Source organism: Ceratotherium simum, chromosome 35 (assembly GCF_057802395.1).
Source record: "Ceratotherium simum simum isolate JZ-2026a chromosome 35, ASM5780239v1, whole genome shotgun sequence".
Lineage (NCBI taxonomy): Eukaryota > Metazoa > Chordata > Mammalia > Perissodactyla > Rhinocerotidae > Ceratotherium > Ceratotherium simum.
Window position 1 is genome coordinate 18386215 of NC_141934.1, and position 27204 is coordinate 18413418.

At 45.2% G+C, this 27204-nt stretch overlaps 1 long non-coding RNA gene across 1 annotated transcript; it reads left to right on the top strand.

Annotated features, from left to right (window-relative positions):
* Positions 1–12602: 12602 nt before the first annotated feature.
* Positions 12603–26896, top strand: LOC147912467 (uncharacterized). Its single transcript, XR_015549867.1, has 3 exons — positions 12603–12823; positions 23686–23964; positions 26327–26896. It is a non-coding gene; the product is annotated as an uncharacterized LOC147912467 (long non-coding RNA).
* Positions 26897–27204: the final 308 nt, after the last annotated feature.

The following is a 27204-nucleotide window of genomic DNA, read 5'->3' on the forward strand; positions in this document are numbered from 1 at the left end:
GGTCAGGTGAGTCCTCCAACTTGGTTCTTCTTTTTTAAAAATTGATTTGTCTATTCTAGGTCATTTGCATTTCCACGTAAATTTTAGGATCAACTTGTTTCTCTTAAACCCTCTGCTGGAATTTTGGTTGGGATCATGTTGAATCTATTGATCTACTGGGAGAAAATCAACATCTTAACAGTTTGATCCTTTCCATCTATGAACATAGTATATCATCCCATTTAATTTAGTCTTTTAAAATTTCTTTCAGCGATGTTTTTTAGTTTTCATTGTGCAGCTTTTATACACACTTTGTTAAATTTATTTCATGTTTTCTGGTGTTGTAAATGGAATTGTATTTTTCATCGCTTCCAGTTGTTCATTGCCTCCTCCTCCTCTTCCTTCTTCTTTTTTTTTAGTTATCGCTGCCTTCCTGATTGTAACCTGACATTAAGGCCTTAAATATTTCTTCTTATCCTTGACACTACTCATATCCAGGGTTTGAAAAGATCCCAGTTGATGGTTTAGTGAAGAATTGGCATTGATACTACCCGACATTTTGCCTCTCATCTCAGAACTGACAGCGATTCTTGGCATAATTCTCAGCTCATCAAATCATCTTCCTTCTATCGTTTTCCTGCTTTTTCACAGCTCCCACAGTCACACCTCCTCCATAGCCTTCAGAAAGATGTGACAGGTTCTCTGGTGTCTTTTCAACATTGAATCTTCCTTTGCTCACCACCACATTGATTGAAACAATTATCCAATTGTTTGTTCAAAGGAAGGCATCTTATGTTATTTAACTCTTGTATGCCTGTATTAGATTCCCAGGGCTGCTGTAACAAGATACCCAAACTAGGTGGCTTAAAACAACAGAAATCGATTTTCTCACAGTTCTGGAGGCTGGAAGTCTGAAATCAAAGTGTCGGCAGGGTGACGCTCCCTCCGACCCCTGTAGGGGAGACTCCTTCCTTGCCTCTTTCAGTTTCTGGTGGTTCTCAGCAATCCTTGGCGTTCCTCGGCTTGCAACTGTATGCCTCACTTTCTGCTTCCCTCTTGACATGGCCTTCGCCCTGTGTGGACCTGTGTTTCTTCTCTTCTTATAAAGACACCAGTCATATTGGATTAAAGGCCCACATACTCCAGTATGACCTCATCTTAACTAATTACATCTGCAATGATCCTGTTTCCAAATAAGGTCACATTCTCAGGTACTGGGGATTAGAGCTTCAATATATCTTTTTGGGGGTGACACAATTCAACCCATAACAATGTCGTAGCTCTTTTTGTCTCAAATGTTCTTCCTCGTTTTGTTCTCTTGAAGAATTACTAGAGGACCCAGTTCAAAATCCGCCTTCTTGGTTATTTTTCCTGAACACCCCAGGAGAAGTGCATAGCCTCTTTGCCTATCTCTATCTCATTTTTGCATTACTATTAGACAATCAGTCGCACTGTGTGCAACCTGAGGGCGGAAGCCACCTTATTCCTCTGGGAATAAGCTCAAAGTCCCAGAATCCCGTTTAGCCTTCCTCTACCATCCCTGTAAACCATCCCTGTAAATCCCTACAAATCTGTAGATTTGTAGATTAATGAAAAAGACGAGGAAGCTTTTGGGATTCTGTGTTATTTAATTTTCTGTTTTAGGAATTTTATCATTAGGAAATACTCTGGATAAACATTTGAGGTCTTATCTAAATGTTTTCCTATGTAAAATTCCCTCTAGCATAAGTTCAAAACATAAAATAAAAATAGTCTTTTCATGTAGTTACAGTATAACTGAGTTTCTCGACCTTGGCACTATTGATACTCTGGGCTGGATGATTCTTTGTGTAGGGGGCTGGCCTGTGCATTGCACAGGACCTCTATAATAGATGCCAGTAGCACCCCCCTCCCCAGTTGTGACAACGGAAAATGTCCCGTTGCCGAGCATCCCCTAGGGGGCAGAATCACTCCCAGTTGAGAGCCACTGTAGAATATCATGAGGCAATTGGAAATCTTAATGTAAAAGTTGTAAAAATCATCCAAATTTCTCTCTATTTTGCTTTCTTAATGTTATCCTTGCCTCGTAAGGCTGCTGTGTGCAGAGGTGACCGGCGTTGTGAGTAGATTGCACAACTCAGCTTTTCCTTGCTCCTGTTTCTGTGCATCTGGGACCCGTGGGTGGCCTCATTCACGCAGAGGGAAAAATTAATGCCCCTGCTTATCCTAAGAGTCAAGGACTTGAGGAACATGAGAAACCAAGCCAGCGCTCCGGCACGCAGAGCCATGTTAACGTGACTCCTGCCCCAGAGTCTTCTGACGCCCTTGCTGACTTTCTCCTCAACTCATTGAACTAGAGGGAAGAAGATTGTGGTTTCAGAAGAAAGACCAAAAACAAGGGGTGGAGATCATCTGGAGGAAAGTTACACAGCGTGCGGAAGGGAGTCCTGCAGAAAGAATTCAGGTGGTTACCTGGAGCTCTGCGGAACCAGAGGCACATCCTGCAGTGGTTTCTCAACAGGGAGCTGGCAGCCTGGGTCGGAGGGGAAGCCGCTCATTCACAGGCAGATCGGATTGTGACCCTGTCTAAGTGTAAGTTCTGTTTTGTGGCTGGAACAAGAGGGAAGGTAGGGCTCCCTGTGTGGACATGGCCTTGAACCTGCCTGCTTTTCACGACTCTTCTCTTCGGTTTCAGTTTGAAAGCTGCAGCACTGTAGGGTGGGGTGCAAAGCTCCTCCTCTTTGGACTGGCTGGCAGGTTCCTGAGGAATTGGGAGAATGTTGCATTGGATTGGCGTCCCTGTCTTGGGTTTTTGGGTCTGCTCTGTGATGCAAACCCTTCAAATTGTGGCACAGATATTTATGGAGTCAGGAAGCTATTCATCTCATTCTTTTTTTTTTAAAATTGGGGTAAAATTCACATAACATAAAATTAACTATTTTAAAGTATATAATTCAGTGGTGTTTAGTACATTCACAATGTTGTGCAACCATCATCTCTATCTAGTTCCAAAATATGTTCATTGCCCCAAAAGGAAATCTTGTACTCATTAAGTAGTCACTCCCCTTCCTCCTCCTACCCCCCAGGCCCTGACAATCACCAGTTTGTGTTCTGTCTCTATGGATTTGCCTATTCTGGACATTTCGTATAAATGGAATCACACAATATTTGCCTTTTTGTGTCTGGCTTCTTACACTTAGCATATGTTTTGGAGGTTCGTCCATGTTGTAGCAAGTATCAGTACTTCATTCTTTTTTAAGGCTGAATAATATTCCATTATATGGATAGACCACAATTTGTTTATCCATTCATCTGTTGATGGATATTTGGGTTGCTTCCAACTTTTGGCTGTTGTGAGTAGTGCTGCTGTGCACACTCGTCTCTTGTAGGCGTCTGAAGAGTGTCTATGGCCCCAGCATAATGTCCTAACTCCTCAGCATGACACTCATTTGGAGGCCCCTTCTGTTTGCCTGTCGTTGGCATATAACCTCCTTATGGCCTGGCCACACACAACTACTCATAATTCCTGGAATTAGACTAAATATGCTGCCAGCCCATGTCTTTACACAGGTGCGTCCTCAGCTTGGAATGCTTTCTTCCATCCGTTGTTCAAGGGCTGCCTCTTATGTGTCCTTCAAGACTGAGCCAAAGTGTTGCCTTTGCTGGGAGGACTTCCCTAACGCAGCATGCCTCACTCGCCAACCCAGCCCAGGCCGGCTTAGGTAGAGCAGCAAGGCAGAGACGAGGGGTGGACCCGGGAGCTCAGCACTGGTGAATACGTAGGGCAGTGGAGCGAATAGTGGGCAAGGCCAGGGGGCACCGTGAATGGCATTAGGGTGTCAGGGACAGGTTTACTAGGGGTGGCTTTCTGGCTTCAATGGGACAGCAGGTAAGTGCATTCCAGGTCTGCTGGTCCCTATTGTGTTCCTGAAGCTCTTTCTGCTTATCTCTATCACAGCTCTTATCATGTCACTGTGTCACTGTCTGTTAATCCGATTGTCACCTCTAGGAGACACAGTGCTCCTTGAGAGGGGGACCCCGTATGATCATCTTTGTATCCCCAGCACCCGTCAACAGCCTGGAACACACTGCTGCTCACTCCGGTGAGATGAACGCCGGTGAGCAAAGAGGCTGGATTCAATTTCTAGGAGGTGTGAAATGAAATACAATTCTTATTAATATTACTTATTAAATCCCTAGGATTTATTTATATGAAAATAAAGATATAGCCTTTTGGATTACCAAGAAAAGAAGTTCCTGAAAACAGGTACACTTCCTAAGGAAACTAGGCCTATTCTTATTTATTGAGCCTATTAGACTGAATCTTTTTAATAATAGCTTTATTGAGACATAACTTACCCATTTAAAGTGTACAGTTCAGGGCCAGCCCCGTGGCTTAGCGGTTAAGCGTGCGCGCTCTGCTGCTGGTGGCCCGGGTTTGGATCCCGGGCGCGCACCAACGCACCACTTCTCCGGCCATGCTGAGGCGGCGTCCCACATACAGCAACTAGAGGGATGTGCAGCAATGACATACAACTATCTACTGGGGCTTTGGGGGAAAAAAAATAAATAAAATTATAAAAAAAAAAAAGTGTACAGTTCAGCAGTTTTTAGTATATTCACAAAGTTGTGCAACCATCACCAATAAGAATCATGTGCCCATTAGCAGTCACATCCCATTCTTGTCCCCTATCCGGTCTTACCCTAGGTAGCCACTTCTCCACTTTCCTAGACTGAGTTGTAACTACTCTGAGCATTAGACACCCTCCCTCCCATTTGGATGTCAGGTTTGAACATCCATGTTAGCAAGAAGATTTTTCCAGGAGAGGATGAGAGAGAGGAAGGAGTGTAGGAGAGAGGAAGGAAGGAAGGAAGGACAGACACCATGGGGCAGAGAGGCAGCAGATATATATGAAAAGAGGGCTGTCTGGCTGAGAAGATTCTTAGAAGAAAAGAAAGTAGAAAATGCAGAAGAATAAATAGGGAGCGAGCCAAAACGTATTCCTTTGGGAAAGTTTCAGAGTTCTTTTCTATCCAAAGAAACAATGATGTCATGGAAATGGGACAGTCAGGAACGTTGTTGGGACGAATGTTCCCACTGATGACATGACTGCTGACACGCAGCAGCAGAAATGTTGCTGGGTGATTGGTCTCCATTCTCCTCCTGATGTTTAAAAAGAAAGTGATGAACATTATCCAAGGCCCCTCTTCCTGTCCCCTGTAGTTCTGTGTATGAGGTGGGTGATCTGCCCGTTGGATTCTATGTCTTCTAATTTAATATGCTCCTGAATACGTAAAAAGTGTCTGCTGGGTATAAATATTGTATTTAAATGCAGATTTCCATCTTTTTCCACTATGTTCAATTTCAAAAAAAGCAGGTCCGTTTGGAGGACTTTTCTTCCCCTCTGATGGATGAAGTGGAGCACGAAGGGTTTCTGTGGTAGGCAGAATAATGGCCCCCCAAAATGTCCACATCCGAATCCCTGGAACCTGTGAATACGGCAAAAGGGACTTTGCAGATGTGATTAAGTGAAGGATCTTGAGGTGGGGGATTAGCGCAGATTATCCAGGTGGGCTCAATGCAATCACAAGGGTCCTTATGAGAGGGAGGAAAGAGGGCAGAGTCAGAGAAGATGTGACCACGGAAGTGGAGGCCGGAGTGATGCAGGCCCATGAGCCAGAGGACATGAGTGACATCTAGGAGCTGGAAAGGGCAGGAAATGGCTTCTCCCCTAGAGCCTCCAGAAGGAGTGAAGCCCTGCCGACCCATTTTAGACTTCTGACCTCCAGAACTGTGAGAGAATAGATTTGTGTTGTTTTGAGCCACTCAGTTTGTGGTCATTTGCTACAGCCCCCCTAGGAAACTCATCCAGATTTCTACCTTAAGTTTGAATTTTACTTTGAGACAATGGCTTCTCCCTATTGTAGTAATAGCTCCCAATTACTGGGTGGTAACAATGTGCCAGGAGCTGTGCCAAACCTGGGACAGAGAGCATCTCGTTTAATTCTCCCTACGAGATAGGCACCATCATTACCCTTAGTGTGTGTGTGTGTGTGTGTGTGTATGTGTTTATATGGTATGTGCACATGCATATATGGTGCATATGTGTGAGTTCAAAATGAAGGCGTCAACAGGGCCACACTCCCTCTGGAGTCCATTCCTTGCCTCTTCCAGCTTCTAGTGGCTGCCGACATTCCTTGGCTTGCGTCTGCATCACTCTGATCTCTGCCTCTGTCTTCACATCGCTTTCTCTCCTCTGTGTGTTGGAGTGTCAAATCTCCCTCTGCCTCTCAAAGATACATGTGGTTGGGGCTGGCCCGGTGGCATAGTGGTTAAGTTCGCACGCTCTGATTTGGCGGCCCAGGGTTTCGCAGGTTCGGATCCTGGACGCAGACCGATAGACTGCTTGTCAAGCCATGCTGTGGTGGCATCCCATGTAAAGTAGAGGAAGATGGGCATGGATGTTAGCCCAGGGCTAATCTTCCTCACCAAAAAAAAAAAAAAAAAGATACATGTGGTTGTATATAGGGCCTGCCCAGATAATCCAGGATGATTTTCCCATCCCAAGATCCTTAACTTAATCACATCTTGCCGTGTAAGGTAATATGCACAGGCTCTGGGAATTAGGAAGTAAATATCTATCTTTGGAGGGCCATTTTTCAGTGTACCACAAAGGGACAGGCACTTTATATACACCCTTACCTCTCATATCAAGCCTGAAAGGTAGCTATTACTTTTTCAATTTTACAAATGAGGAAATTGAGGCTCAGAGAGGTTTACCATCTTGCCTGTATTTCTCATGCAGTTGATAAGTGGGCCAGGCTCTTTCTGCTACCCCCAAAGAATGTTCACGGAACAAATATTGGACCGTGCTATACCATCCTATGTGGTGTCAAGGAGTTCACTAGTTTCTCAGATACTTTGGTATCTGCATTTTCATCTATAAAATGAGAATCATAACATATCTTCCTGATTTAGATCAGATGACATTAGCCAATTTTTGTGAAAATTCTTTGAAAAATATTGTGTTTTATAGATGCAAGGGGTTATTATTATCTAGAGTGGGTTCATAAGAAAGTCTCCATATAAGAGAAAAGAGAAGAGTTGGCTGACCAGCATGAATGCAATGCCAAAATATTTATAGAAATCATCACCCTGGCTTGAAGTGCTGAGTCTTCACTTAAAATAGTGAATAAATTTCTGATGTAGATGCATTTAAAAAATCTTCCCTTTGAGGAATTATACCTGGAAGCCTCTTCCCAAAGAAGGACGACAAGAAATGCTGAATTATTTCAAGTTGAGAGGGGCAGGGGAGGTAAGTTTCACTCTATATGACACTTATTCTGCTCTTCATGCTTCTAGGCGTTCATAACTGGTGTGTTAGAATTTGATGGCAATCACACCGTGTGCCGTTTTAGTCTGTTAACTTTCTGGGGTTCCTGTCATTTGGGTAATAGAGGCAGGATGGTGGGAGAGAAGAGTGGGTGGGAGGTCGCATAGGTCCGCAGTAAAGTGACAGGAAGAGGAAGTCAGGCACGACGAGGAGCATTTAGTAAGAACCTAGACGTCTTTATCAAATTGATTTTCGACTGGACATGCCTCTACTCTGTAGTCGTGCTGTATTTAGAAATCTAGATCAGATGTGGACAACATGGCCACTCGGAAGAGACCCCATCCAGTGCCCTGGCAGACATCACTAATCAATCACAGCAACTTCCAGTCAATGAACCCTATGTATCCCCTCTGCACTAGATGATAAGCCTAGGACATAAATTTTGCTGCATTAATTAATGTACTTAATTCAGAGGACTTTTTGACCTGTTGTGTAGACCCAAGCTTAGGCTGCTCATTTACTATTTTAGTAAAACTCGGTTTCTTTGCTACCCAACAATACCAGCCACTGATCACTCACTATGCACCAAGCAGTCTACATTTATTCCTGACAAGAGTTAGTTTGCTAGGTAACCAAGCTCATCTGAACACGGTGTCAATCAAAGGAAGCGTTCTATTGCTTACAAAGCGTTTGAAGACTACTGCTCTAGAAAGCAGTGTTTTTGGAGACGGGCGAGGGCTTACACTACATCTGTTCACGTGTGTTTATTGTTAGACGGCGCGGGAATGCAAAAGGAGTTATTTACCCTCAAAAAACTTATGCATGTGGTGTGGGCAAGACGAGCATATATGGTCCAGTTAAGGGGAAAAACAAAAAAAAACCATGTGTGTGCATATGTGGAAAGGGAGTGAGAGGGCATTAAAACAAATATGACAAAATGTTAGCCATTGTTGAATGTGGGTGGAAGGTATTCAGGGTTTCATTTCTTCAACTTTACTATGTGTTTGAAACTTTTTGCAATAAAAAGCCTGAGGGGAGGAGGGGTGGAATAAAACACAGAGAATAGATGTGTTTGAAAAAAAATTTCACTTATGAGCTCTTTGTCACTTCTGGTTTTATTTTTAAATTTTTATTGAAATGTAATTCATATAACATAAAATTCACCCTTTTAAAGTATATTATCACTATCTAATTCCAGAACATTTTCATTACCCCAAAAAGGAACCCCATACTCATTAGCAATTAGTCTCTATTTTCTCCTCCCCCATCCCCAGTAACCACTAATCTACTTTCTGTCTCAATGGATTTGCCTATTTGGGGACATCTCATATAAGTGGATTCATACAACATGTGGCCTTTTGTGACTGGTTTCTTTCACTTGGCGTGTTTCCAAGATTCATCCACGTTGTAGTGTGAGTCAGTTATTCATACCTTTTTATGGTGAATGCTATTCCATTGTAACGATATATAACATTTTATTTACCCATTCATCCACTGATGTATATTCGCGTTGTTTCTACTTTTTGGCTATTATGAATAATGCTGCTGTCAACATTCATGTACAAGTTTTTGTGTGGACATATGTTTTTAATTCTCTTGGATATACACCTAGGAGTGGAATTGCTGGGTCATGTGATGACTCTATGTCTAACCTTTTGAGGACCTGCCAGACTGTCTTCCCAAGTGGCCACATCATTTTACATTCGCCCCAGCAACGTATGAGGGTTCCCATTTCCCCGCATCCTCACCAACACTTGTTATTGCCTTTTTTAAAAATATCCATCCTGATGGGCGTGAAGTGATAGCTCATTGCAGTTTTGATTTGCATTTTTACCACTTCTGTTTTTTATTTTAATTCTGATGGCCAACTGTCAGCTGAGATCCTGGACCTAGAGAAGCAGTAGGGGATTATAAAAGCAATTAGATTCTGCTCTTACTTAAGAATTGTCTCCTGTGCTCTCCAGACTACCCCTGAGTTGTTGGTTGAGGCTTGTATTAGTTTTCTATTGCTCTGTAACAAGTTACCCCAAGCTTAGTGGCTTAAAACAACACCCACATATGAGCTCACAGTTCTGTAGGCTGGAGGTCCAGCATGGTGGAGCTGGGTTCTCTGCTCAGGGTTATCACCAGGCTGAAATCAAAGTGTCGTCTGGGCTGCGTTCTCATCTGGAGACTCTGGGGGAAATTGTGTTTCCAAGATCATTCTTGGTGGTGGTGGATTCAGTTTCTTCAGTGGCTACGGAACTGAGATCCTTCCTGACTGTCAGCTGGGAGCCACTCTCAGCTCCTAGAAGCTTCCCACATTCCTTGCCACATGGTGCCTCCACTCTTCAAGCAGGCAATGACGTAGCGAAGCCTCATTCTTCCAGTCTCTGACTTTTCTGTCTCTGATGTTTAGATCCAGCTTCAGGGCTCAGGTGATTAGGCGAGGCCCACCTGGATAAATCTCTGCTTCTTAAGGTCAACTGGTCTGGGACCTTAATTACTTGTGCAGAACCCCTTCTCAGCAGTACCTAGGTTAGTATTTGATTGAATAACTGGGTAAAGGTGTATGTACAGCAGGAGCTGGGAGTCTGGGGGGGGCCATCATAGAATTCTGCTTCCCACAAGGCTTTTGATATGCACACCAAAATGAGCATTTTGCTGACCATGGCTTCAAAATATTTTAGTACACCAGCCGTGTAAGAAGTTTCAGCTTCATTGCTGACCTTGGCCAACAACAGTTTCGAGTATGACAATATTCTGCAAATTCATTGATGTTGTCTGTACTGACCCCTGTGGTTGAGTATCGAATTGATGGCTCCTGTTGGCTGCAGGGGCTCTTAGCGTGTGGACCGGGACCTTGCTGAACCTTGACAAAGTGATAAATTGCACTTTTATGTCCTCGTTTGATTCTGTGGCTCTTTTGAAAGGAATACCCTTCTGATGTGCCCAGTAAAATCCACTTTGATCTTCCAAATATGGACAGTTGAACTTTTAAGGAATTTTAAGTGCAGAAAATTAGCATCCGCCCACATTGATGCAAGCACAGTCTTTATGTCTGCTCCTCTGCTGGACATTAGATTTAGGAAACGCTCCTTATTCTTGGCAATGTCATTTGCCTCCCCTGAATAATAACAGTCTAGCTCTCCCGTTCTGAAACAGGAATAAATTGCCTCTTGTTATATTAAGTAGAATAGACTCAAGAGTGAGCCCATGTGAGAGCTGAAATGACTTTGAAAGAGAAACCAGTGGGAACTAGTTCCCATTGCAGAGGTCAAGTCAGAAGTGACTAGAAATTTCTATTTCTTTCTTTTCATACTGTTGAAATGCAGTAGGTTTTGAATTGTCTAAAAACAGCATTTTCCAGCGTGTGTTATTGGGACATTAGTTTTATAAGATGAATAATAAGTGTTAAGTGGAAAAAGATTAAATAGATTTGCCATTAAAATGTATTATACATTTCCTAGGGAGAGACAGAGTGTGTTGTGATTTCCAGACTTAGAGGTTGAACACTCATTTGGTTTCCCGTGTGGGAAATATTTATGAGATTAGAGTTCTAAGGAGCACAGTTTGGGAGGGACTTTGTTGAATAGTTCTCAGACTTGAGAAGGTAGACGTATGTCTGTTGGCATACTTGTGGCACCAATCCAGAGATGGACACATCTCCACATTTGGGTCACAAGTGCATATATGTGGGTCATAGATGCAAGTATTTGGGTCATGAAGATAGATAGCCATTTTTTCTGCCTCAAATAAATTTCCCAGTGGGATTATTTCCTAATCCCTTCATAATCTATTATACCATTCTCAATCTAGCCTTGGAAGTAGCCTCAGACACTTCAGTAACAATTTTTTATCTAGTGAATGAAGAAGAAAAGGAAATTACTATTTATTGATTATCCCCAATGGGATGGATGCTTTATGTATTTTATCCTGTTTAAACATCACAGTAACCCTGCTGAAGTGAGTGTTATTACCTTCAGTTCATAAATGAGGACACTGAAACTCAGAGAGGTTAAGCAGTTTGCCTAAGGTCACACAGCTTATAAGTAGCACAGGGTATTCGGATCCAGGATCTTCTGATTCCAAGGCCCCTCCTCTTCCCAATACATGCCCTGCTCCTCTGCCCTTGTTGCTGATGTGTTTTAATTTATGCTATAAATGAGTTTACTGAAAGTTGGCCATAGATCAAACATTTCAAATTGAGTTGTATTTTCCCACTGATCAGCATTGTGATTTCAGCGATGCTTCATCCTCAACAGACAGTGGTTTTGGATATTTGAGTTCTCAGTTTCCCCATCTCTTCCCTATTCTCTCTCAAGTGAGTAATGGTCTGAAAAAGAAACTTTTATAATGCACTGGGGAAAACTCACTCTGATTTCATTCATTTTCCACATTTCTGTGCTTCATAAGGGGAAGCAGATCTTTTCGTTTATTTGCGTAGCTATGGAAAGCTTCAGAGCCAGATAGACTTGGGCTCAAATCATTTGACTTTGGCAAGTGACTTCATTTCCGTGCCCCTTTCCTTAATCTGTAAAATGGGAACAATAATTCTCTCTCTCGGAGGCTAGTCAAGAACTAAATCAGGTCTCGAAACGGGATGTGAATTGCAAGAACTTACATAGAGCTTAGTAAATGCTAGCTTCTCTCTTTTCTTAATATCGGGGCTTAATATTGGCGATAAGGACGAAAAATGGAAAAAAGAAACATCCTGACACCATTTCAGGCTCTGAAAACAGATATGAAGAAACTAGCACCTGTCTTCTCGTTGCTTTTAGCAGTTTTGCTACTAGTTCATTTATCAACAGTCACTACCAATTCTGAGGCTACTTGAAAATTCGAGTAAACACGAACATACATTAATATTAACCAAAGAACAAATATTTGTGAAACTCCTTTGGCCTTTGTGTTTACCTACGCTCTGAGAAACATAGTTAGCAGAAGTAACATCAAACAGGCTATTCCCGTCATCTGGGGAAAGTTCCTTTCTTGCTTGCCGCGCTAGGCTGTTAGCTGCTCTCTGTCCTAAATCGGGAAAGATACGTTGGTGTTTAAACACAAGGTATTTTTACCTAAACACATGTTATTTTAAAATGCTCTTATCTTGACATCCACAAAGCTATCTAGCACAGAGCCTTGTCCACGGTAAGATCATTTTGTTGAATTAATGACAATTTACGGGAACATGCTAAACTCCATTTCCCTCTGTATTTAATTCCCAGCAAGATGAACAAGTTTTGCTTCGTGTCTGGAAATAGTTCGGCTCCTGGAAAATATTTTCCCAAGGAGCCTGGTGGAAGGTGAAATAGCCTGACTTTGCTCAAAATAAAAGCTATGCCAATATTTGTTACCCAGACTCACCAGCTCTGACCTTCAGCTGTTGGAGACAGACTTTCAGGGCTCGGCAGATAGAGCAGCAGGGTGTCTCGCTCCTGCCTGAAATCTTAAGTTGACTCTAGACCCTTCCATACACGCACACCTCCCCCCTCAAATAGTTGCCTCGATCGGAATCATCAGCTGTCCAGTTCACTCACGCCTCCTTCTGTAGGGTAAGTAAAGACTGCTTAAGCAATCTGGAAAACTTGCTGCCTTTCTACCCTGTTAACTGAGCTGTTAAGTAGCCCATTGTGTACACACTTCACGACCCTTTACACTCTGCCCCTCAAGATTGCTGCAGAGTGACTTCTGTTTTTAAATTTTTATTTATTTATTTATCTTTTTCCCCCAAAGCCCCAGTAGATAGTTGTATGTCATAGCTGCACATCCTTCCAGTTGCTGTATGTGGGACGTGGCCTCAGCATGGCCGGAGAAGCGGTGCGTTGGTGCACGCCCGGGATCTGAACCAGGGCCGCCAGCAGCTGAGCGTGCGCACTTAACCGCTAAGCCACGGGGCCAGCCCTGCAGAGTGACTTCTAATCTCTGACCAGGGCCAGCTTCCCTTCGAGCATCCTAGGCAGCAAGGTTTTCCAATCTTGTACTCTGTTGCTCTTATGAGTGCTTTGGTATTCATCTTCCGGATGGTATAGATTAACCCCATTTACGGCAAATTCCACTCAGAGCCCCGGTGAAGCCCATCTGGCCACTGAACTGCACAGCCTCGGAGGGAATGCTTTGCATAAAGCCCATTGAGAAGGTGACAGCTGAGCCTCCTTCTAATAACTCGCAGGGGCAGATCGGAACACACTGTTTTCGGTTCTTCATATTTGGAGGAGTCAGTGGGTTGGGCTGGGTGGAGCGGGGAGGTTGCCCGTGGTGGAAGATTCGGTCTCCCTTTTTGCTAGTGGGGGATTTAAAAATAGTATCTCAAGAAAATCGTTGCAAACAAGAGACCGCCGGGATGCAGCACAGAGACACGCAAGGAGGATGTTGCTATTTCTGTTAGCTGCTTGGGTTAGGTCGACAAGTGGTTTAAAAAAAATGGGGGCTGGGGTGGGGGAGAGCAGCAGGATTTGAGAAACAGAGAGTGCTCTCCAAGGCTCTTGCTGATAACCGGGGCTTCTCAAGCCTAGGACAGTGTAACTTCTCCCTTAGGTCAAGTGCGCTATGTCCGTACGCTCTCCTCCCTCTGTGCTGGATAGGAACAAAAACAATAACAGAGACAAGAATCCATATACCCAACCCAGTGCTTTTGCCACGTCCATGGCACTTTCCTGTTGAACACAGCCCTACTTCCTTTTTTCTTTAAATCATTTTATAGTATTATTTTTAGTTGTGGTAAATATAAGTGCATAAAACTTACCATCTTAACCATGTTCAAGTGTGCAGTTTAATGGCATTAAGTCCATTCACATGGCTGTGCAACCATCACCACCATCCATCCACAGAACGCTTCATTTTGCAAAACTGAAACCCCATATCTGCTAAACACTAACTCCCCATTCCCCCCTCGCTCCAGCCCCTGGTAACCATCGTTCTACTTTCTGTGTCCATGAATTTGACTACCCTAGGTACCTCACGGAAGTGGAATCATATAGTGTTTGTCCATTTGTGACTGGCTTATTTTCCTTAGCATAGTATCCTCAAGGTTCAACCATGTTGTATCATGTGTCAGAATTCCCATCCTTTTTTAATGGCTGAATAATATTCCATTGTATGGATATACCACATTTTGTTTATCCATTTCATCCGTCAATGGAGACTTGGGTTGCTTCCACCTTTTGGTGATTGTGAAGAGTGCTGCCATGCACATGGGTTAGTCTAGCTCCTTTATTAAAATTTTAGTCCTCATATATTTCCTTTACCTCCCTCGGTGAGCTATTCCCCTGGAGAGTAATCTAGTCAACACAACACAGATGTGTAAAGCCAGAGACTTGGAAAGATGCACGTGATGTTGGGAAGTCCCTTTGTCAGAGTTTAGAGCCCTTATAAGAAGAGGCTTGTGTTATGGTGACCATATGTCCCTGTTTGCCCAGGACAGTCTCGATTTACACCTGTTGTCCCAGTGAAATTATTAATGGCACACCCTTTCACTCTCAGAAGGATCTTGGTTTGGATGAGAAATTATATGGTCACCCTGTTTATGGAGAAAGTTGTGAACTGGTGTCATCTGAGGAGAAGATGACACTGGAGGAACAAGGTGGTACATCCTGGAGAGACTTTGGAGGGTGATGTGGGATCCAGGAACCACAGCCAAATGTGCAGCCTTCGGGGTTTGAGGAGCATCAAGGGATGAGGAGCAGGGTTTAGGCTTCAGTGTCCCCGGTATGCTGAACTAACAGCTGTCAGTGTCACAGGTCAGTCTACGATACTGGTTCTCAGTGGGGGAGCCTCTGCCTCCCAGGGGGCGTGAGGCAGCATCTGAAGACACGTTTGGTTGTCACAGCTCAGATGGGGGGGCTACTAGCATCTAGTGGGTAGAGGCCAGAGATGCTGCTCCACACCCTACAATGCACAGCACAGCCCCCTACGACAAAGAATTACCTGGCCCTACTGTCAATAGTGCCGCAGTTGAGAAACCCCAGTTTAAGAGACACAAGGAAGAAAAGAGGAAGGAAAAGAAACGGGCTTTGCCATGGAGAAGGGAGGAGGGAGAGAAAGAAACAACAGTGGACGCCCACTGTAGGGAGCCACAGTCAGAACTGCAGCCCCGGGGTCAGGAAATGAACTTGGCTTTTCCTCCTACCTCTCCAGTGAGCCTGGTCCCCGTTCCCAATCCCTTAGTCCCTTCTCCCCTCGGCCTCGGTATCTTCCTCTGCTCAGTGGGGCAAACACTGGCGTCCTGGGCCTGACATAGTGGCTGAGAGCGACTTAGGTTGATAAGTGCTCGATAAGTTGAACATGCTCGACCTACATGACCGGTGACGGCCCCCATGTTACCCACCAGCACTGGTGCAAAGGTCCTACCCTTCTGAGCCTAACCCAGAAGGGTGGGAGGTAAGAGTGAGGGGAGAAAGCCTGATGTGTTTATAGGGCAGTGCCGAAATGCATTTTCGCCTAACGCTAACAACTCTCACACTATGCCAACTCCCAGGAGGTTTGCTGTGTTTCAAACTATCAATTGATATTCCCAGAACACCCAAATGATGCATAGCTTTTGCAAGTCCTGTTTTCTGCATTTTAAGGCCTTCTGGGTTAGTGACAGAATGCAGAGAAGAGCTGGCCCCCGTCCTCTCGGGTCCTGTTTGTAATCTGGCCTATTTTCTTATGCATGCAAATCATAACACCAGATGACGTAATTGTCTTGGTTGCAAATGCTCACCTGTCTGGTCTGCACTCAATTTGCAAATGCTCCCTATTGGCTTTCTATAAATATTCATTAATGATGGGGTCAGATGAAGCCGCGGAATTCAGCAAAGGATCATTATTAACACAAACCACAGCCTTCTCCCCACCTGAAGGGATGCTGGGCCTTCCAATAGGAGCCAGGAAGGCACAGGAACACATTTCAAGAGCTTAGAAGAAATCAGACTGAGCTTAAAGGGAATCAGGACAGGAAAAGATGTGCAAGATGTTAATTTCAGGGGCAAATGCACTCCCGTGACGGATGTGCTGTTCTTCAGGGCCTCGCTTCTCTCATTTACTCTATCGTGGTAATTTCCCTAAGTGCATGGGGACTGGTGAGAAATCTTTATGCCAATAAAATATTTGCAAGCCACTTTTTTTTTTTTTAATTTGGTAAGCCCACCTGGAAGGCTGGCTTACATACTGATGAACTGGAAAATCAAAATCACCACAGAATTCACCTTCCAACAGGGGAAAGGTATTGCGTAAATACTGAGAATTATTTCCATTAGCCCATGGGTCACACGTGAACAGCTCCTACGGCGGGAGTTGATTGGCCCTGGCGTGGGTCTTTGGGTTCTGGAGAGGGGGAGGGGCGGACCGCCTCAGTTACAGACAAAATAGATGGCTAGCCTGGTGCCAATTAACCTCCCTTTAATTGATAATTAATTTCAAAACCTATTTACTCTCCCTGGAACAGCGGAGACTTTAAAGAGACCACTGTGAAAACAAATGGAGGATCAAGTCATTTCTCAGGAAATGGAGGGGGCCTCCCAGGGAATGAGAAAGACCAGGCCTCTGGGTCGAGCCGTTTTATTAAAGGATTCTGAATGTTCGTGAAGGTGACAGATCAAAGTCACAGGGTGGTAACAGCTGCCTTCTAACTTTGCTGTCTCTTGACATCACTGCCTCCGCTCACTGGTAGGGTGATCGACTGTCCTCGTGAGCCTGGGACTGAGGGTTTCCCGGGACACGGGACTGTCAGGGCTAAAAATGGGAGAACCTCATGCCCTACCTGGGCCCTGAACCCTCCAGACTGATTCATTCCATTCCCTGGGTCCTTTGATAGCCAGGCATTGGCCTCAGTCTCCCCTCAACTCTCCTTGGCAATGCTCTGCGCCCCACCTTTTAGCCTCAGGGCTCCATACAGCTCACTGAAAGGCAAGATCGCCACATCAGTGGATGTCCAGAATTAATTATCAACCCCCTGCCTTTGGTTACTTGTTCAAAAATCGGTTTATTATTTTTTCTGACTATAAAAACAACTAGAACATGCTTACCAACAACGAATACCAACAAACTCAGAAAATGCAGAAGAATATAAAGAATATAAATATAAAGAGCACAGGAGAGATCACTTTGAATCTCGGCTCTCATGGAAAACACGGTCAATATTTTTGTGCAGATGCCTTTATTAATCTTACAACTATGAAGTCACGAATCTCCTGGTCAATGTCATCTTTCATTCACTCACTCTTTAGTGGCCTGGGGAGAGTATAATTGTGGTCTCTACCGTATCTCTATCTGATCATTCTGGATACTTGGAAGAGACCCAAACATGGAGATTCTACTATTCATAACATAATCTGATGACGTATTGGTATTTTCTACTGTTGCTAATGAACATGTACTTTGGCTTGTTCAGAATTCAGTCCAAAAAGTGTTGAGGGGGCTGAGAGAGTCATTAGCAGAATGCTGAATTTGACTGTGCTCAGGATGGGCCACAAGATGGCTTGGAGGCTCTCCTTGGCCCAAGTCTAGACATGTTGACCAGCCCAGTCACTCCTTCAGGATTTAAATTGGTAAGCTCGAACTTTTCTCCCCCTGGGGATCTGAGTTTCGCAGGAGGTTCTATGATTCAGCACACAGTAAAAGATCGGTGACTCTGAGTTTGAAACCCCAATTCCCTTGTGAGATGTGGATGTAATAATATTTACCTGTGTCTGGCAGGGGGATTGTAAATATCCAAGTGCTCTGGAGTGTACATGCTCCTTTGTACAGCGGCCCCAGTCGGCTTCTGCCCAATTCAGTCATAGAGTCCTAGGACCGAAGGAATCTCTAGGGATCACCTTGCTTCTAGAAATACTGGACTTATTTAGTACTTTTCACTCATTATTTTATTTCCTTCCTCCCTCCCTTCCTTCTGGGAGCTCTAGGTGAAAACCAGCTCTAGTTGAACCCATGGATTCTCAAGTTAGACTATCTAGGTACAAACTCCACTCTCTCATTTACTAGCTGTGTGCCCTTGGGCAAATTACTTAACCTTTCTGTGCTCATTTTTTTCTCATCCATAAAACAGAAACAATGCTAGTACCCACCTCATAGGGTTATTGTGAGGATTCAATGACTGAATATGCATATATAGCACTTAAAACAGTTCTAGCACATGGATGCCCAAAAATGCTAACCGTCATGATCATTCATTCATTCAACTAAGATCTATCGAGTTATTACAATGGACCAGGGACTGTGCTAGGTCTGGGGACCCTGTGTTCATGAGAAAACACGTTCTCTGCCCTCAGAGAGTGTATAATCTAGTGAAGGAGATGGTCAATAAACAAGACAACAAGTAATACAGTAAACACTAATACAACAATAAACAAGTAAACGAGTGAAATAATTACAGACTGGGTGCGTCCTCTGAAGGAAATAAACTGTGGGAAGATGGAGCATAATGAGGGAGCCATGCTCTTTGGCTCCCTGTGGTCCAGGCAAGCCTTTTTGAAGAGGTGACATTGAAGCTGTGATCAAGGGGTCACGCATGGGAAGCGCTGAGGGGAAAATGTGCCAGGCAGAGGGGAGAGCTGGTGCAGATCCGGAGTTGGCAACGAGCTTGTGTGAGAGCCAGTGTGGCTGGAGCAGAGAGAGCGAGAAGCAGCGTGAGAGGAGATGAGCTTGGAGAGCCGGGTGGGATCCCCGTCATACAGGGCCTTCCGGGGAGGCAAGTGGTGCGATTTGATTTCAGTTTTTAAAAACTCATTTTGACTGCCGGCTGGAGGACAGATTGAAGAGGGGTGTATTAGTCAGTTCTGAGGGTAAACAACAGAATCCACTCTGGCTGGTTTGAGCAGAAAAGAGATTTATTTATTGAAGGATGTGAGGTCACTCCAAAGTTATTGGGAGGACTGAAGAGAACCAGACTTGAATTAAGCTTCCAAGAGCAGCCCTCCAAACAATGTCTGCAAAGGAGCCTGAGGCTTCACGCCTGGGCTGCTGCTGTGACCACCAGGGGCCAGGAGCACAGCTTTCCACGATGCTACTGCCCCAGCACCGATGTCACGTCTCGGCCCAGCAGCCTTTGGGCCACTGCTGCTGCTCTTCTGGCCATGGGCAGCTGGGAGCCTCTGTTGCCACCTACACCAATGAAAATGGACCTTCGAGACTCACTACATGGCAAGTGGCCGATGTGTGGGTTCTGAGTCACATGTGCACAAAGGGGCCTGGGAATTTGCATTCTGATTGCTCAAACATCGATGAGGTGGGACTCACATGGTGGGAATTCTTTATTCCAAGAAGGCAGCCAAGAATATGCCGTATTCCAGGAACATGACAGCAGTCCATGTCAACAGGGGAAAGATACGTGGAGCCCACTGGGACGCCGTTACAATCACGCGGGCGAGAGCTGATGGAGATTGAACCAGCACGGTGCTGTGGACATAGAGAAGGAGCAGCCAGTGGACCTGAGATGTGACATGGAGGTAGCATCTGGAGGACTTGTTAATGGCTTGGATGTGGGGGGAGAGGGAGAGAAGAACCAAGCATGTCTGCTGAAGTGCTGGCTTCCAGTCTGTAGATGTTTTGACCATATTTTTCTAATCAAAAATAAAGATATTTCCCCCAGCAACAGGATGGAGTTTTGAAATTAAACAATTTCTGGGAAACTGAGGACATATAGGATCCATCAACCTATTCCTTAGTAGCTTATCAGTTATCCAGAATATTCTTCCGCATCTACTTTCCTTGTATACCTTAATAATCCCCACATACGCTGTGAATGAATAACTGAGGGGAACTGATAACCCGAGTCATCATTTTAGCTCCTGATCTCCCAGCTCCCCTCCATCCTTTTCTCTAATTGGGCTTCCAGGGGGTTAAATGGACTATTTTGAGTTTCAGCTCCTCTCTGACAGAGTGAGAACAGGCTGTGAGATGCTGAGAGGCAGGCTGAAGGAGGTGGCAGGAGAGGCCCCATTATCCCCGAGTGCCTGCAAGAAGCATGACTCCAGCCTGCACCCAGCCCGTGGTACCACGAAGCCCTTTATGGTCACGGTAGGTGGATTCAGTGAGGGAGATGCAAAGTCGTCAGCTCGAGGGCTTCTGGGCCTGCCTTTGGCTCATATAGAAACACAGTCCAAAAAATGACTCGATTCCACAGACCATGGGCAATCAGAGTCTGCTTTGCTGCCTTGGAGGTTTGAGTTAGTCAAGGACGAGAAAACAAATTAGAACCAGAAAAAGGGCCAGAAACGCCCAAGACTCTCTGGTTTGTGTCTTGATGACTTCTCCTCCCAGGGTGTCTGCATTCTTTAAAAAGACCAAAGGAGTAGTCCCTGTTATCCCAGAGTTAGAGGGCTGCATGCTTGTTCTAGAAACATCTTTCCTACTACCCCTTAATTCACACCATGGAGATCCCTGCCCCCTTCCTTTCCCTCCTCCACTATGGTTAGGGTTGGCCTTGCTTTGGTGCTGGCTTCTCACTGTTCCACATGTACACGGTGGCTTTATCATGCATCAGCTTGGCTGGGCTCATCTGCATTTCCCAGAATTCCCTCCCTTGTATATTTCTGATGAGGGTGCCACAAGAGAGATCCCTCTGGGAGATTTTGGGGTGGAGGTGAAGCAGCAGCCGTTTGTCAGCTCACACTTGGTGTTGCTCCTCTGCTGGCTCACCTGCTGGCTCAGGGCAGGAGCCAGGCGTGCAAGTGTCCCAGCTTCTCCTGGATCCTCCTTCAGCGACTCCAACTCCCGGGCCAGGTGTGCATGTTCAGCTCTGTGACTAAGGGCCCTGCTTCCTCAGGACACTCACACCACTGACACCAGAGGCATCAAGAACGGTCACGGGTTTCAGTCCGTCCTCATGGTGTTCCAGCATGTTCTTGAACTCCTCCACTTTACATCTGTTGTGTAATAAAGAATTTGGCCTTACCTCTAGTTACTGGCAATGAGACTCTAAATCCTTGGAATTTCCCATGTAATAGGAGTGTCTTTAATTCATGAGCCTCTTGGATCACACCTGAGTCTATGCTAAGAGATGATTGGACCAGGATGGGGCTGGTCAACCAGAAAGACCAACTACATGATGAGAGCCTTGGAGCTTGCAGCCAGCCTGGCCTCTGGGGAGGGGTTAGGGGCTGGAGATTGGGTTGGATGACATGGCCAATGATCAATCAATCACACCTACATAATGAAATCCCAATAAAAACTCTGCACACTGAAGCTCAGTGGGGCTTCCTAGTTGGTGAACACACTCATCTGCTGGGAGGGTGACGCCCTGATTCCACGGGAAGAGGGGAGAAGCTCCGTATTCGGAACCCTCCCAGACCTCCCCCTGTGTGTCTTTTCCTTGGGCTGGTCCTGATCTGTGTCCTTTATAATAAAACTGTAATCATAAGTGTCGTGCTTTCCTGAGTTCTGTGAGTTGTTCTAGGGAATTATCATACCTAAGTGGGTCACGGGAACCCCCTTGGTTTTGTAGCCAATTGGTCAGATGTGCAGGTGGTGTGGGGACCCTACTTGTGGCTGGCGTCTGAAGAGGGGACAGATATGAATAGTGGCCCAGCCTCTCTGACGGACACACACACCATGTCCACCAGCACCTCCTTGCCTTCTGTACCCAGGGCATCCTTCACTCTCTGCCCAAACCCTCTGATCATTTGTTACACACCTGCCGTTTTCCAGTTACCTGGGTGTCAGAGTAGGAATGACGCCGTTCATTTCTACAAACACCAAATGGGTGAATATTGCAATGGTGCTGCAAAGGAAGCACAAACCCCTGGCAAATCTGGCAAGCCTGAAGAAATCTAGCGTTTACCTGGCTTCAGAAGCAGGGGAGAGATTTCTATGGACTAGAAATTGGGCGAGGTTTCAGCAGGAACCTTTCCTTCCTGAGAATTTTTCTGACACTTGCCGTCCAAACCATACAACCCTGGGATTGTATGTGATTTTCCTCCTTGTTTGATTTCCCATTGCATTTAAGGATCTTTCTCTGCAAGATTGTTATAGCAATAGCAACAGCTATGACTTTTGTACAGGGCCCACTCCGTGCCAGGCACTTGCCATACATTCTCTATAAAGCTTGAAGTCCACGCGTTGGTATTATTAGCTCCATTTTACAGACGGGAAAACTGAGGCTTATAAAGCCACACGCTTTGGGCACAGAGCCGTACAAATGAGTATAAGTGGCAGAGCTGGGATTTGAACCCAGGTCTCTCTGGCTCTAAAGTCCATGCTGTGCCCTCACCTCCATCTAAGGTCCCTCAGCATAGGAAGACACTTCTGCGTCCCTGGTGCACAGCGTCAGGTCTGGCAAAAGTTGCTGTCGCTTTCATTTGTTTAATTCACCTCCTGCTCCACCATCCCTGCCTCCTTATCTTGCCCCTTTTCTTGCAGGGGACGCAGAGGCAGAGAGAAGAGAGATTTCCCTTGCTTGCCCCCGCTTCGGGCAGATTGCTGGGTATTTTTAGCAGCCTGGGAGGACTCCCAGTCCAACGGGCTCAGGTTTTGAACCTGTCTTCTCAGCCCTGCCGCCCAAGTCCCCTGCAAAAGGTTTATGGTTGACACTCAGCATCTTTGCTGATGCAGCCGGTGGTGTTTATAACCACAGTCAAGCACTCCGAGAGCCCCAGCACTGATTTCTCACCCATCGCTATCCTGTAACAGAAGATTTTTCAATGGAGTAGGTTTGTCTCACGCACAACATTAGTTTGAAAATAGCTCCTGCCCAGCTCTGAGGACTGCACGAGGCCTCACACAGTGATTGGTACTTGAAGTCAGGGAAAAACATTTACCTTATCTTCCTCTTTCTCCCTCTTTGTGGATTTTAATACATCACGCAGGAGTATTTCTCAGATGTCAGGAGAAAGACTCGCGCACCGGAGACAAAGAACCGTGTACATACTGTGTTTCTTGATGGAGAAGAGCCCCATTTGGGCTCACTCGTGGGCCTCTCAGGATTAGATAATTACGGAGCTCCTCAGTGCTGGACCCTGGGGTGTCAGCTGGGAGTCTCCTGCAGCGATGGTGATCTCCCTGTAATTTAAATGCTGGATGTGGGGTCGGCAGAGGGAGGGCGCACTGGAGAGGCGTTACCCTGCTAGTTTCGGGGTAACAGGAAAGACGAGGCAGGCCTTGGTTTGACGTGAGCCCTGCGGACAGCTTGGACTGAGCCTGTCATCGACGGGACGACCAACCTGCAGATGTCAATGAATGACCTCTGGTACATAACCATTTTGTACCCATTGAAGTGTATCTGTGGGATGAAGTCCCAGCAGTGGAATTGCTGAACGGAAGGGTGTGCATTTGTTTCCCATGGCTGCTTAGCCACAAAGTGCCTTAAGACAACACAAACTTATTCTCTCACAGTTCTGGAGGTCAGAAGTCCAGAATCAATCTCACTGGGCTAAAACCAAGGTATTGGCAGTCAGGTCCCTTCTGCAGGCTCTAGAAGAATTTGTTTCCTTGTCTTTTTCAGCTTCTGGTGGCCACCTGTATTCCTTGGCTTGTGGCCCCTTCCTCCATTTTCAAAGGACGTTAATCTCTGCTCTGTCAGCACGTTGCCTTCTCCTCTCTGATCTCCTACCTCCCTCTTATAAGGACCCCGTGATTACAGCAGAGCCACCTGGATAACCCAGAATATTTTCCCCATTTGAAGATTCTTAATCACATCTGCAAAGTCCTTTTTGCCGTGATGGGTAACATTCACACATTCCAGGGATGAGGATGTGGACCCAGCATTCAGCCTACCTCAAAGGTATGTACTTTTATGCTCTTGATAAACTGTAAATTGCCCTCCAGAGAGTTTGTAACCATTTTCCTCCCCACTGTCAATATAAAGGCAGACCCACTCCCCATACCTTACCACACAGCTTTATCAAACTGATCTTTGCAAATTTGATGAGAAAAAAAATCATACACAGTGTGGTTGTAACTAGCATGTTTCTTCTGAATGAGGTTGAGAATATGTTTCTATGTTGAAGAGCCATTTGTATTTCATTTTTGCTAAGCTGTCTTGTCACATCCTTTGCCTGTTTTTTGGGGGGGGCGGGGGATTGTTGGCCTTTTCAACCCTTTGAGCTGAGTTGCAAATAGTATTGTTATTATCAACCCCTTTTTACAGATGAAGAGATGGAGCCCAGAGACCTTAAATAACTTGCTCAAGGCTACAGGATGGCAAATGGCAGGGTAGGGATTGAACCATCCTTGAGTTTGAGCTTCATCCTTGTTACAGTCTTGTCAGCTGACAGCTAAGTGTAGATTATTTCTCTGTCCAACACACATTAGGGATAACGAATAAACCTCTTCTGTTGGACTGTGCTTTTGCAGTTTTCCAGGAGCTTTCATTTTTATTATTTCATTTTTACCTTCCTAGGTATTATTACCCCATTTTACACACGGGGAAACTGAGGCTCAGAGAGACTTAGGAGCCTGGCCACAGCCACATGACTGATGGGTGTAAACCTAAGGTCAGAACCAGCCACCGGCCCAGTGCCTTTGTTCCTGTGCTGTCAGCCATATGTGGTTTGAGTCGTTCATGTACCACCTTAAAAATTTTTTATCCTATGTATGTCCAGCTATACAATTATTTATTTACTATAATTTTTTGTGTGTGTGTGAGGAAGATCGGCCCTGAGCTAACATATGCCAATCCTCCTCTTTTTACTGAGGAAGACTGGCCCTGGGCTAACATCCATGCCCATCTTCCTCCACTTTATATGGTACGCCACTACAGCATGGCTTGACAAGTGGTGCGTCGGTGCGTGCCCAGGATCCGAACCGGTGAACTCCAGGCTGCCACAGTGGAGCGCGCGCACTTAACCGCTTGCGCCACCGGGCCGGCCCCTATTTACTATAATTTTTAAATTGACTCACTTTCTAAAAACTTAGACCCCAATAACAGTCATAAAGTCACAAGTTTGATGTGCCCTTCTATTGGTTCCTAACTCCACATATCTAAGAATTTCTGTGTAGCACCTAAAATCCTCTTCTTGTTTCCCGTAAGTGGTACAAGTACTGCATGTTTTGGAACACTGCCTTAAGTTCATAAGACCTGATGGAAAATGACAGGCCTTCATAACAGCTGCCCTTTATCGAGCACCTACTGTATGCCGGGTGCTTCATTTAATCCTTATAGCAACCCCGAGAGACTGGATTTTCCCAGTTCACGGAGCAAGAAACGGAGGCTCAGAGAGGTTAGGTGACCTACCCAAGGTCACACAGCCAGCAAGTTGGTAGAGCTGGGATTTGAGCCCAGGTCTTTTTGACTCAGAAGCCCAAGCATTTGCCCCAGACCTGTACTGCCCTGAGTGCCCCCAACCTGGGCACTAGTGTGCTGATTGCGAAGTCCATCGCCAGTTGGTGATGGCTGGCCAGGACCGTAAACATCCGTGTAAGGCATTTAGCTCTTTCACTGCCTGCAGTTAGGATTTCTGCGGCAGCCCATCAAATGATTAAAGGGCCCTTCTGTTCCACCATTAACTGTTGTAGCGACACAACGCCTCCACGAGGTGGGCAAATACAATGAACCCCTTTACAAGTGAGAAAAGTGGAGAGATTACGTGAGTCCCTAAAGTGGCCCAGTCAGTGAGCTGCACAGCCAAGAATAATAAATAATATTATTTCAGGAGACGCAAATTCAGTGAACCTAAGAGCTTCCCAGGGCCCGCTGGTACTCAGGTCGCCAGAAGGTGTTTCCCGGCCGTGACCTTTCAAGAGCAACATTTCCCACCGCGACAGAGGTCTGGGAGCATCCCTTAACGCCTGGGAGTTACTCACACCGTCCCCTTGAGCTCGGACCACCCGAGCATTTTCTCCCCATCATTCTTTTCTGATCATAGCTCCGTTATTTTTTCCACCAAGAGAAGGGCACTACGTATTTTGTAGCGGTGAAAATAATACAGATTTTGCCTAATGAAACACTTCCAGGGTTACTGTGAAGATGAATGGATTGGCATTTGAAAAGCACTTTTGAATCTTAGACAGGTTGAAGTGGAGGGCAATTCTATTGTTATTCATCCTAACAATGGTAATTGATTTGGGGGGAGGGGCGCGTTCCTTGATAACCTTTTGATTTTGCTATGAAAAACTGGTTGAATAAAAGTTGCTATTTCTTATAGGTATAAAGACAATTCAGACCCTCTGGTCTCCACCTCAGCCATTTCCCTGGTATTCTCAGCTACGTGTTTCCAGGTTCTAGTGACCAATGTGACTTACATACCAGAGTGGATTCCTCCAGGCTTACCTCTGCATGGCAAGCTGTTAAAAGGATGCTGTACATCTGAGACACAGCTGGTTTGGTTTTAAAACTTGGAGACTTAAAAACTTATGTCCACACAAAAACCTGCACACAGACGTTTATAGCAGCTTTATTCATAACCGCCAAACCTCGGAAGCAACCAAGATGTCCTTCAGTAGGTGAATGGATAGATAAACTGTGGTCCATCCAGACAATGGAATATACTCAGTGCTAAAAAGAAATTAGCTGTCAAGCCATGAAAAGGCATGGAGGAAATTTAAATGCATATTACTAAGTGAAGGAAGCCAATCTGAAAAGGCTACATATGGTATGATTCCAACTATATGACATTCTGGAAAAGGCAAAAACTAAGGAGACAGTAAAAAGATCAGTGGTTGCCAGGGTTTGGGCGGGTGGAGGGATGAACAGGTGGAGCACAGAGGATTTTTAGGGCAGGGAAACTACTCTGTTTGACACTATAATAGTGGCTACACGTCATTGTACATTTGGCCAAACCCGTAGAATGCACAACACCAAGAGTGAACCCTAATGTAAACGATGGGCTTTGGATGATAATGATGTGTCAGTGGAGTTCATCAATTATAACAAAAGTACCACTCTGGTGGGGGATGTTGATAATGGGGAGGCTGTGTGCGTGTGTGGGGGGGGAGGAACTCTCTACTTTCTGCTCAATATTGCTATGAACCTCAAACTCCTCTAAAAATTAAAGTCTATTTAAAACAAAACAAAACAAAAACT